General features: G+C 37.7%; 1 pseudogene; it reads right to left on the bottom strand.

The window, feature by feature from the left end:
- Positions 1–228: 228 nt before the first annotated feature.
- Positions 229–580, bottom strand: LOC111091784 (annotated as a pseudogene).
- Between the last annotated feature and the right edge of the window lie 10,238 nt (positions 581–10,818).

The following is a 10,818-nucleotide window of genomic DNA, read 5'->3' on the forward strand; positions in this document are numbered from 1 at the left end:
CTTGAAGGGAAGAATAAGGGTGCCCCTTGAACAAGACTATGTGACTAGAACTGCCTCCACTGCAAATTTCTAATACTTTCAAGAAAGCAGCATACACATCAGGATATATGAGATGATGCTGCAGTGGCAAACAACTCCCAAATCTCAGTGGCTTTTGGCACAGCACAACTTTATTTTTTATTTATTTGCTGTTTTTTGGGTATGTTTAATGACTGAAACAAAACAGACCTAAAACCACAGTTTCTGGAAGAACCATTTGTTTTTTCCAGGTCTTGTACTTCTCCTCAAACCTGACCTTGGCCTTTCTTTGGGCCTTGCTTTTAAGAACAGAGTATCTGAAGACATCCTTGAATGACAGTTTTGTCCAAGGGGATGTCCACAGAGTACCTTGTGGGTATGAGGTGATAGTAGTTATAAAGTTTCACAAAAGACTTGATCTTTAAGCTCTTGTCGATCAGAGCATGGCTGTAGGGATATGCTTAGATGACATCATCAATGTTCTTCACAATGACTGCTTTGTGTCTGGATTATCATCCAGCTGGACCAGCACCACCTTTCTGGATTTCATGAAGTAGCCCATCTTGACACCAGTCACTTGAGCCTATAGCAGAAAGCCGTAACATAATTTTATACTTCTACTTGCCACATGTCTTACTTTGGATGGAAGGCCTCTGCTCATTGCAAACTTTCAGAGACACAGGCTGATAGATGCTCCATCTCGACACATGCTTCTATAATCACCAAGGCAAAAAAAAAAAAAATGAAAAGAGGAATGTGGTGAGTTGAATTCTGGCTCTTAACGCTCTTAATGCGACTGCATGGAAGAAACATATGGCACTTCCATTTGCATTTTACTGGTCTAAGCAAGTCATACAGGAGAGGGAAATACAATCCATCTGTTTGTCTGGAAGGAGAGAGAAGCAGAACATGCCCTAATATCTTCTACATGCAAAAAATACTTGGTTCAGACTCCTTTTTATGTGCAAAATATACTTGCTCCCACCCCAAGGGAGCAAAAAAGGAACAAAAAGCCCCATGGAATAATAACACCAAATACAATGTTGATGATATCAAATGATGTGCTATAGTCTCTACAGCAGCTCTAGAAATGGTGCTTTTTAGTCCAGAGACTTTAGGGCTACTGAGGTAAGTTTTCTCTCCTTTACATATCTAACTTACAATGATTACATTGGATAGAGTAACTGCATAACACTTTCCCACTGAGAAAGTTAACAACTGGGAGACATACAGTAGAGCAATTCTAAAATCCTATTAGGCAGACTCTTGGAGAGCCCTTCCACTAAGAGTGAACCCTGGTCCTCTTATAATGTGTGTTCCATTAGTGTAAGCTTCTATCCACCTCTTTACTCATTCTATCCTCAGATAGAATGACTTATGGTTGATAATTTTGGAAAATAAATTGGGAATGCTTATGTCAGTTCTGCCTCTCTTCCTCCTAAGAGCGGGCATCCTTTGAGGGGCAGCCATTCACCTATGCTTTGCCATGTTCCACCTGATTAGGTATACTATCCTCCTAGTTCGCCGGAGAACTGGTCTATCCTGATTCAGCATTGCCTAGTGGATAAAGTAAGCCTGACAAATACTGTGATTCAGATAGCAAGTCTATTTAGTTGCACAGCTAAGCTACATACATAGCTTTTATAACTTCTAGTGGTGATATTTTGATTCCTTATCACCGACTTGTTTTATTTCTCATTTTTTTCAAATGGGAATGATTAAGCAGATTTTTCTCAGAGAATTCAACAGTTGAGTTTTTTATTTTAGAAATTCCAGTTAGCCTTATGTTAGAATGTCTTCATCAATATTTGTGTTCTTTTCTCTAATTGCTTTGGTCTGTTTGTTTTATTCTTTTCATTCATGATTTTTTTTTTTTTTTAGGATTTTCCTTCATGTTGGAAATTATCTTTTTAGCATGCTTCTATTTCTGTTTCTATTTTTTTTAGTTCTATAATTATTTTATTTTAGCACTAAATTAATTTTTCTGCAGACTCCTCTTTTATGTTGTTTGGCTGGTATTTGAGTATAGATATATATTCTCAGTATATATATATGTATATATATACATATATATATATGTTTCTCAGATATAGAAGAGAGATTCATTTCTATAAATTTTGATCAATTGCATAAGGGAGATGAAGGAAATAGAAGAGTAAAGATAATTCCTAGATGTCTGGCTTGAATAATTGGGTGATGCTGTTCATTAATATAGATATTTCAGCAGGAGGGAAATATTGACTCCAGAAACAAATTTCTTTTGCACACTGGACCTGATTGTTTTACCCAATAACACCTCAGGCCTGAAGAATTAGGAATTTTCATGGGACAGACCTGACTAGGTAAGCTCAATGGGAGAGAGGGGGACTTGAGAGACATGTAAACATTGATTTTTCTAAAGAGACAGTCAGGGATCCCTGGGTGGCGCAGTGGTTTGGTGCCTGCTTTTGACCCAGGGCCCGATCCTGGAGGCCTGGGATCGAATCCCACGTCGGGCTCCCGGTGCATGGAGCCTGCTTCTCCCTCTGCTTGTATCTCTGCCTCTCTGTGTGTGTGTGTGACTATCATAAATAAATAAAAATTAAAAAAAAATAGACAGTCATCAGAATATGAGGAAGGAGTGTTTAAAAATGATTGAAAAGTGACAAAGAATAAGTTTCAGAAATTTACCTCAGTTTTTAAAATCCTGAATTTCAGTAAAGAAGAACTCCTCTCTCGCCTTATGACTTCTAATTTGTGTATAGGGTGGCTCCAAGCTCCTGGAATCCAGTACTTTCTACAGTACTATAAGTTTTTAAAAATATTTTATTTATTTTACTCATGAGAGACACACAGAGAGAGAGGTGAAGAAGACATAGGCATAGAGAGAAGCAGACTCCCTATAAGGAGCTGGATGCAGAAAGCGATCCCAGACCCCAGGATCACGGACGGCCCTGAGCCGAAGGCAGACGCTCAAACCCTGAGCCACCCAGGCATCCCTACAGTACTATAATTTACCAGCAGTCAGACTGGTAAGCTAATATTAGATTCTAGGAGCTATTTCTAAAATAGGGAAAATAAGAAAATATGTTTTAATTTCCAAAAAGAAGACAATGTAGAAGAGAGCTCTAGATAAACTGAATGGACAGATGATAGAGGAATTCAGAAAAAGGTCACACAAAGATAAGAAGGAAAATAAGATTGAAGGCAGAGAGGTGAGAAGAGGGTATTCTAGTCAGAACCAAGGATAAAAAGGACAGAATAAAAATTGACTGTGAATGTGTGTGTGTATGTATGTGTGTGTCTGTAAATGTATGAAAAACATGAGAGAGAGAGTGAGAGCGAGAGAGAACACCACGAATGGAAGTATTGAATGCAGTAAGAAGACAAGCCTAACTAGAGAAAAGTTTTCACTAGCAGGCTTGGAAAACAGTGATAGGCCTTGCGGAATCTTGGTCTTCTACAGAAAGACTTGGCAAGAGTTCAGATTAATTTGGGGGGTAAATGGGAGACATTTTGGAGTGTTTTAGCAGGAGAGTCATAATGCAGAATTGTTTTTGAACAATTGAACTGATGGTAAAGCCATGTGCAGAGCAGACTGACAGTGGGGAATGACGGGAGATGTGCAGATGAGTGTAGAGCAACTGTAATCATTCGGAGAGGAGAGAGAGAAGGGCCTAGAAAAAGTATAGCCATGGGAGAATGGATGAAGGCAAGAGGCATTATAAATAAAGAAGCAGGAACCTGGCATTTGGGATAGTAATGTTAATGGAAACCAATCTTTCTTTCTTTCTTTCTTTCTTTCTTTCTTTCTTTCTTTCTTTCTTTCTTTCTTTCTTTCTTTCTTTCTTCTTTCCTTCCTTTCTTCCTTCCTTTCTTTCTTTCTTTCTTTCTTTCTTTCTTCTTTCTTTCTTTCTTTCTTTCTTTCTTTCTTTCTTTCTTCTTTCTCTTTCTTTCTTTCTTTCTTTTTCTTTCTTTCCTTTTTTTTTAAAGGTTTTATTTATTTATTCATGAGAGATACGCAGAGAGAGGCAGAGACACAGGCAGAGGGAGAAGCAGGCTCCACACAGGGAATCCGATGTGGAACTCGATCCTGGGACCCCAGGATTACATCCTGAGCCAAAGGCAGACACTCAACCACCGAGCCACCCAGGCGTCCCTAGAAACCAATTTCTTGGGGGCAAAGCACAAGAAGGAGCTTAAAGAAAAATATCGACACTTTACTGGCATATACACCTGAACTGTGGGGAGAATGGTACTAAGACTGCACTTGGGAATGGTTAGAACAAGGGATAGTTCTCTGTCTCTTACTCCCAATCCTGGACTGAGGCCATCTCCACGAGGTAGAGGAGCTAGCTGCCACCAGCTAAAGGGGATGGCTTTTTGCCCAGTATGATAAAAAATCATGTAATGATAATTTTGAAAAATTAAAGGGAAAGGAGACGCTCAGCAATGATCCTACAACAATAGTGCAGTTATTGGAATCTTTTACTCATTTCCTTATCATTGCCTGTAGATGTAAATTTTTATGTTGTTGCAATTTTAAATTGGTTGTTTTCCACTACATCAGCAACACAAACAGTTTTTTACTTATCTTGTTTAAATGGCTTTTATTTATTTATTTAAAGATTTTTATTTATTTATTCAAGAAAGACACACACACACACACACACACACACACACACAGAGTCAGAGACACAGGCAGAGGGAGAAGTAGGTTCCATGCAGGGAGCCCCACGCCGGACTTGATCCAGTGACTGCAGGATCACGCTCTGGGCGGAAGGCAGGCACTAAACCACTGAGCCACGCAGGGATTCCCTAAAATGGCTTTTAGATATTTTTTTGAAAGGATAAGTGGTTGGGTACTAAGTGGTTTTTAATATTTAGCCACTTAAAATAATACTGTTATGAATATATAAATATAGACCTTTTTCTTTTGAATTTTTACATATCGAATTCCCGCAAGGAGGGGCTACTTGGTAGAATAATGAGTCTAATTTTTTTGCTGCGTATTGGCAAATTGCCTTCCAAAGGATTGTATAATGTTTGTCGCCAGCAACACTGTGTGTGTGTATTTTGTCAGCATTGTATTGCCTAATTTCAACGGCAATAGCTAATAGTTATTACTAGTCAAAAATTATTATATAATTTTAAAGCCAATAATTATTATTAGGTATAAAATTATACCTTACTGTTTTAAAACATTGCATATTTCTTGTTACTGGCGAGGACTTGAATATTTTATTTATGTATTCATTGTATTAGCTTTTATGTTAATTCCTCATCCATATTTTTGGTCAGTTGACTGTCTTATCACTAAGATTTTGTGTAGTTTAATCTATTAATTATTTTCTTTGGTTGTTTCTATTATATTTTAACCATAAAAGGTCAACATCTTTCTGAAGAACTGATAAATATGATACATCAGTTTTCCATGATTTGAATGGATTTATAAAAGGTGATGTACTCATTGATCCAACAGAAAATATTTTCCTGCATAATGTGAAGGATATCTCCACGTTATATTTTTTGCCAATTTTTTTTTTTTACCATTAATGCTATGAATTTTTTTTTTTTATAATAATCAGAATTGTCTAGAAATTGAGTGCTTTGCTGTTTCTAGAGCAGGGACCGTTTACTGAATACTGGCCCTATTTGTAGATGTCAAGTTTCAAGTGAGTTGAATTTTGAAGATAATTTTTTTTTTTTTTTTTAGATTTTATTTATTTGAGAGAGATTGAGAGCACACTAGAGAGAGAGAGAGCAAGCGTGAGTAGGGGGCAGAAAGAGAGGAAGAAACAGGCTCCTTGCTGAGTGGGGAGCCCGATGCAGGGAGTGGGATCCCAGGACCCAGGGATCATGACCTGAGCCGAAGCAGTTTAACTGACTGAGCCACCCAGGACCCCCTAGAAGACATCTTCAGGGTACTAGACCCCCTAGAAGAACTATTTCGGGGTACCTGGATGGCTCAGGCAGTAGAGCCTGAGATTCTTAATCTCAGGGTTGTAAGTTTGATTCCCCATTAGGCAGAGAGTTTACTTAAAGATAAAGAAATAAAATAATTTAAAAAAAGATCTTAAAAGAACTCTTACAAATTTGAAGTTCAGGAAAAATATGACTTTAGAAAGGAAATTAAATGTGTCTACTTCTTATTTATGTGAGATTTCCTAAGAAGAATAAACTTTTCATTGCTTTTCAAATGAGTAGTAGAGAATTATGATGGTAGGTAATTTGAAAAAAAAAATCAACAATCCAACACTAAACTAATTATTTCCTTTATTAGAAAGCAATTTTCTTTCCAAAAGAAATAATCTACCTACAGTCACAAATCAAACTTTTTACACTTGATTTGATGTTAGTCTTTAGGAGAGACTCTCTGAGAGGCTCATCATTATCCCATACTGCTTGATTTGCCACAGAGAAGAGGTTAATGATGCATCTTCTGGGCATTAAAAGAGAAAGTTTCCTTGGTCTTCTGATGAATTCTTTCTCTTAGGTACAAGCCTGTCTTCAGTGGCAAATGGTACCCAATTGTCCACAATTTGAAGCTGTTCCTGATAGAATTTTGTTGTAACCACTTTAAATTCCATGTTTTGTGCCACGTGTTTCCTGTATCTGGAAGCAGGATGGGGCAAAGAGGAGATAAGGTACTCATTGGAAACCTCCACGATGTGCGAAGTATAAGGTATTTCTATTTACAAACAAAAATCCCTGCATTGTAAGGCTAAGATCTGATCTTCGTTGTCAATAGCAGAATAGTTTATTTAGTTGACTGAACAAACACTTACGTAGTGCTTTTTATGTGCTAGATATATTACAACCCTATGAGTTGAGTATTCTTTGTAATTTTGATTTTAAGATGGGGAAACTGAGGTTCAGAGAGGTTAAGTCACTGGCTCAAGTCACACAGCTGGTAAGTGGCAGAGCCAGGATTTAAAGAGTGTCTGATTCTGGAGACTTATAGTGTTCACCACTCAGTAAGGCCAGAATTAGGAACAAAATATCCTGACTTGTGATTTAGTTCTCTTTGCAGTAAACTAGGTAAGTGCACATTCAAAGCCAGATCCATATTTTTGTCTGATGAACCTCTTCTATCAAATTTTCATCAGTGTTCCTGCAGATCGTGCTCCATGCACTTGATCTACTGCCGGTCTTTATAAATGGCTCTACCACACAAAGGAAACAAATCACTTCCTTTCTATAAGGAACTGGACAACGGAAAGTACTGAAGTTTTTTGCTAGAAGTCATACTCTTTGAAGGATATAGGTATTAAGGTAGGATTTCTTGCTTGGCTGCTTCAAAGAACTAAAAAAGGAAACCAAACACAAGTGTGGTCAAGCTAGAAGAGATCCGAATATACCCATGCTTTCTACCACAGGCAATTGAAGGGCCACACCAACTTTATTCTCTTCAGTACACTTGTTCACAAATTATATGAAGGCAAGGTTAATCCCTGGAGAAGCAAGAGAGTTTAAGAAGTGTTTTTAACAGTACACTATTTAATAGACTATGCAAGAGGGTTCAGATAATCAGCACGGTGATTTTTACCACTTCTACTTTAATATGGATTCAATTATTGCAACTACAAATTGTCAACTAGCTTTGCTACGGCTATCTCTAAGGGAGGGAGGAGATTTGCTACGACTATCTCTCATGAGTTTATGAATATTATCTTCGATTTCTATTCTTTTGGATTCCTCACTTCCTTCTTAACTGCAGTGCAAATCTTAAAGCATTATCCTAAAATGTATTATCATTTAAGGCTTCTTTGAAATAACTAATGCTTAGTTTTTTCTGATATAAAAAAATAGAAGAAAACAGAAGATGACTTAAAATGTCAATGTTTATAACATTCAGAGGTATCAACATTATTATTCGTATACCGTCTTCTCACAGTAAAAGACTTACTTTTCTGTATAATGAACTCAAGCATTGCTTTAGCCAGAACTTTGAACTGTTCGCTTAGGAGAACGGCAACATATGGTTTTCCTCTTCCACTTTTTAATATTTTGGTCTCCGGTGAATCCCCATACAAAAGCTTCCTTCCTTTAGCTGGAGTCCACAAATGAAAGGCTTTTCTTTTTCTGATTGTAGATTAGCCTGCCAAGAAACAAACACGAGCTGGAGAACATCACTTTAATTTATTGATGGGATACAGATGACAAGGAAGTCTGTCCTCTTGTAGGCTTTTGGGAACGCTTCAAGCTGACCCAGCACAGCCGAGTTCATACGGCAAAGACAGACTTTGCCAAAAACCAAAGCCAATAGTCATTGCAAACCTCTGAACCAAAACATTCCTTTAGTGCTTGAATTTCCCTATAATTTGTGTAGATTCCCTTTTTGTCAATGAAGCTAGCAGTGGATAACTAGCTTAGTGCAATCAGACAAAACAACTGTGCCATTCATTCAGTAATTAGATGAGAGCCGGACTGCATGCTTTATGGTTTCCGCTCTTCATTCTTTCCTTTCTTTTCAAGTCCTTGGAGACAAACTCTGGGATGTTTGGCAGAGCGAGGCCCTTGTTGAGAATATCCTGTCTTTTTACTTCAGGGCTGCTAATAAGTTCTATTCTCAGAGGCAAAACATTAGATGCACAGGCAGGGAGGTTCAGCCAAGTTAAAAAAGTTTGGTTCTTATGTTGTGTTACCTTTTGCCTCGCTTTACAGTTTTGCCTTACCCAAGGCTGAAGAAGGCTTAATTCTTCTATCTAACAGCATGTAAATGAATTTGATACTCAAGCTAAATGCTTATAGCAGATTTTATATAAATTACTTTTTAAACTTTCAGACATAAAACTGTGTGAGAAGTAAAGCAGAGCCAGAGATAGGAAAAATAAAGGGACCGCAGGGCTGTGTGGTTGGTTTATGTTCTTGGAGGAGCACAGAGCAAATTCAATTTCTGTGAGTTCTGGGAGGCACCTTGGTCTAATTGTTATGCTAATACCATTCCTTCTTTTTCAGATTATTATTATTATTATTATTTTAAATTTCCTAAACCATTTTAAGGGAATGGAGGGAAAGCTTCTATCAGAAAATAGGAAAGGCAGTTCAGGTTTTGTTGCCACTGCTACCTTGAAGATATAGTGCTGTCGACATCCACAAAATAAGTGATGTTGGCTTCCTTCACTGAAGGTCACCTGGCTTTGGCAGTCAGGAGGCTTGGTTGCAAGAAATACCATTGGAGCTACTTAAAGAGAAAGAGGTATATTTTTTGGGCTGCTGTATAAACTATAGGCAGGACGGGAGTAGGTGTCTTCATGGTGACTGGAATCAAAGACCTAGAGCCTACCTTCTTCCTAACCCCCTCTCTTCTCTGCTTCCCCTTTGGCTTGATCTTTTTTTTTTTTTTTTCTTTTTTTTCTGGGCCAACCTGGAACCACAGCTAGGTGTTAAAAATAAACTGAGACATACTAAAATTTTTTAGTTTATTTGAGCAAAAGTTGATTCGAATTAGTGCCACACTAGAAGTGGTTAGAAGTGTTCCTCCAGCAGGATGTGGTAGAGAGACTTTTATAGGGAAAAGGTGGAAGCAAAGTAGGAAAATCATTGATTGATTATAGTTTAAAGCCCAATTGGCTATTTGTGATGGATTTTCCTTAGGTTTTGATTGGTACCCTGAGGCATTTACAGATTTAGATTTTTGTTTGCTTGTATAGGCTCCTGTAGCATTAGTACCACTTGAGTCTCATGGCCTTGAAGGGGAGCAAAATATGATGCCCAGATATGCCTTTTTGGCATAAGGATTATCATGATCTGATTACTTGGGAATGCCATGGGTTGAGATGCTCCTCTGAAAATATAGTAGAAGGGACTTTACCAAGTAGAAATATACCAAGTATATCTTTTTTTTTTTTTTAAATTCAAGTTAGTTAATACATTGAGTTAATACATAGTGTATTATTGGTTTCAGGTGCAGAATTTTGTGATTTATCACTTACTTATAACACCTAGTGCTCATCACAAGTGCCCTACTTAATGCCAATCACACATTTAGCCAATCCCCGCCCACCTCTCCTAGAGTAACCCTTAGTTTGTTCTCTACAGTTACTCAGTCATCAAAAAGAATGAAATCTTGCCATTTGCAATGACATGGATGGAACTAGAGTATATTGTGCTAAGCAAAATATACCAAGTATATCTTAGTTGCAACATTAGGGAGTAAGGAGGGGATAGTCAACCGGATTGCAAAGGAAATGGTGTTTGTAGCCTTGGTCTGATGTAGAACAGGGGAATTTTATAATTGCATTGAGTTTAAACTCCCCTTCTACTCTAAGAAACATTTGAGGATTTTTCTAAGTATTACAAAATAGTACATTACTATTAAACAAAAATCTAAGTTTTCTCATTATGAAAGTGGAAAGCAAGTCTGCCTGAAGGTGGACTGTAGGGTGTAAGGCATGAAGGGGAGGATGAAATTATTACCTTGCTCTAGCAAGGGGATCTGCAAACTTATTCTGTAACAGCTATATTATAACTATTTTTGGCTTTGCAGGGCATAGTCTGTACTTTAACTAGGCAACTATATTAACAATGAGGCAAGAAAGCAGCTAAAGGTGGTATGTAAATTAATGGGCATGTTTCAATACATTTTTTTAAAGATTTTATTTATTTATTCTTGAGAGACATACAGAGAGAAAGAGAGAGGCAGAGACACGGGCAGAGAGTGAAGCAGGCTCCGTGCAGAGAGCCCGATGTGGGACTTGATCCCGGGTCTCCAGGATCACAACCTGGACTGAAGGCAGTGCTAAACCGCTAAGCCACCTGGGCTGCCCCATCAATACATTTTTAAAAACATATTTATTTATTTATTTTAGAGAGAGA

The sequence above is a fragment of the Canis lupus genome, chromosome 22 (assembly GCF_011100685.1).
Source record: "Canis lupus familiaris isolate Mischka breed German Shepherd chromosome 22, alternate assembly UU_Cfam_GSD_1.0, whole genome shotgun sequence".
In the NCBI taxonomy this organism is placed as follows: domain Eukaryota; kingdom Metazoa; phylum Chordata; class Mammalia; order Carnivora; family Canidae; genus Canis; species Canis lupus.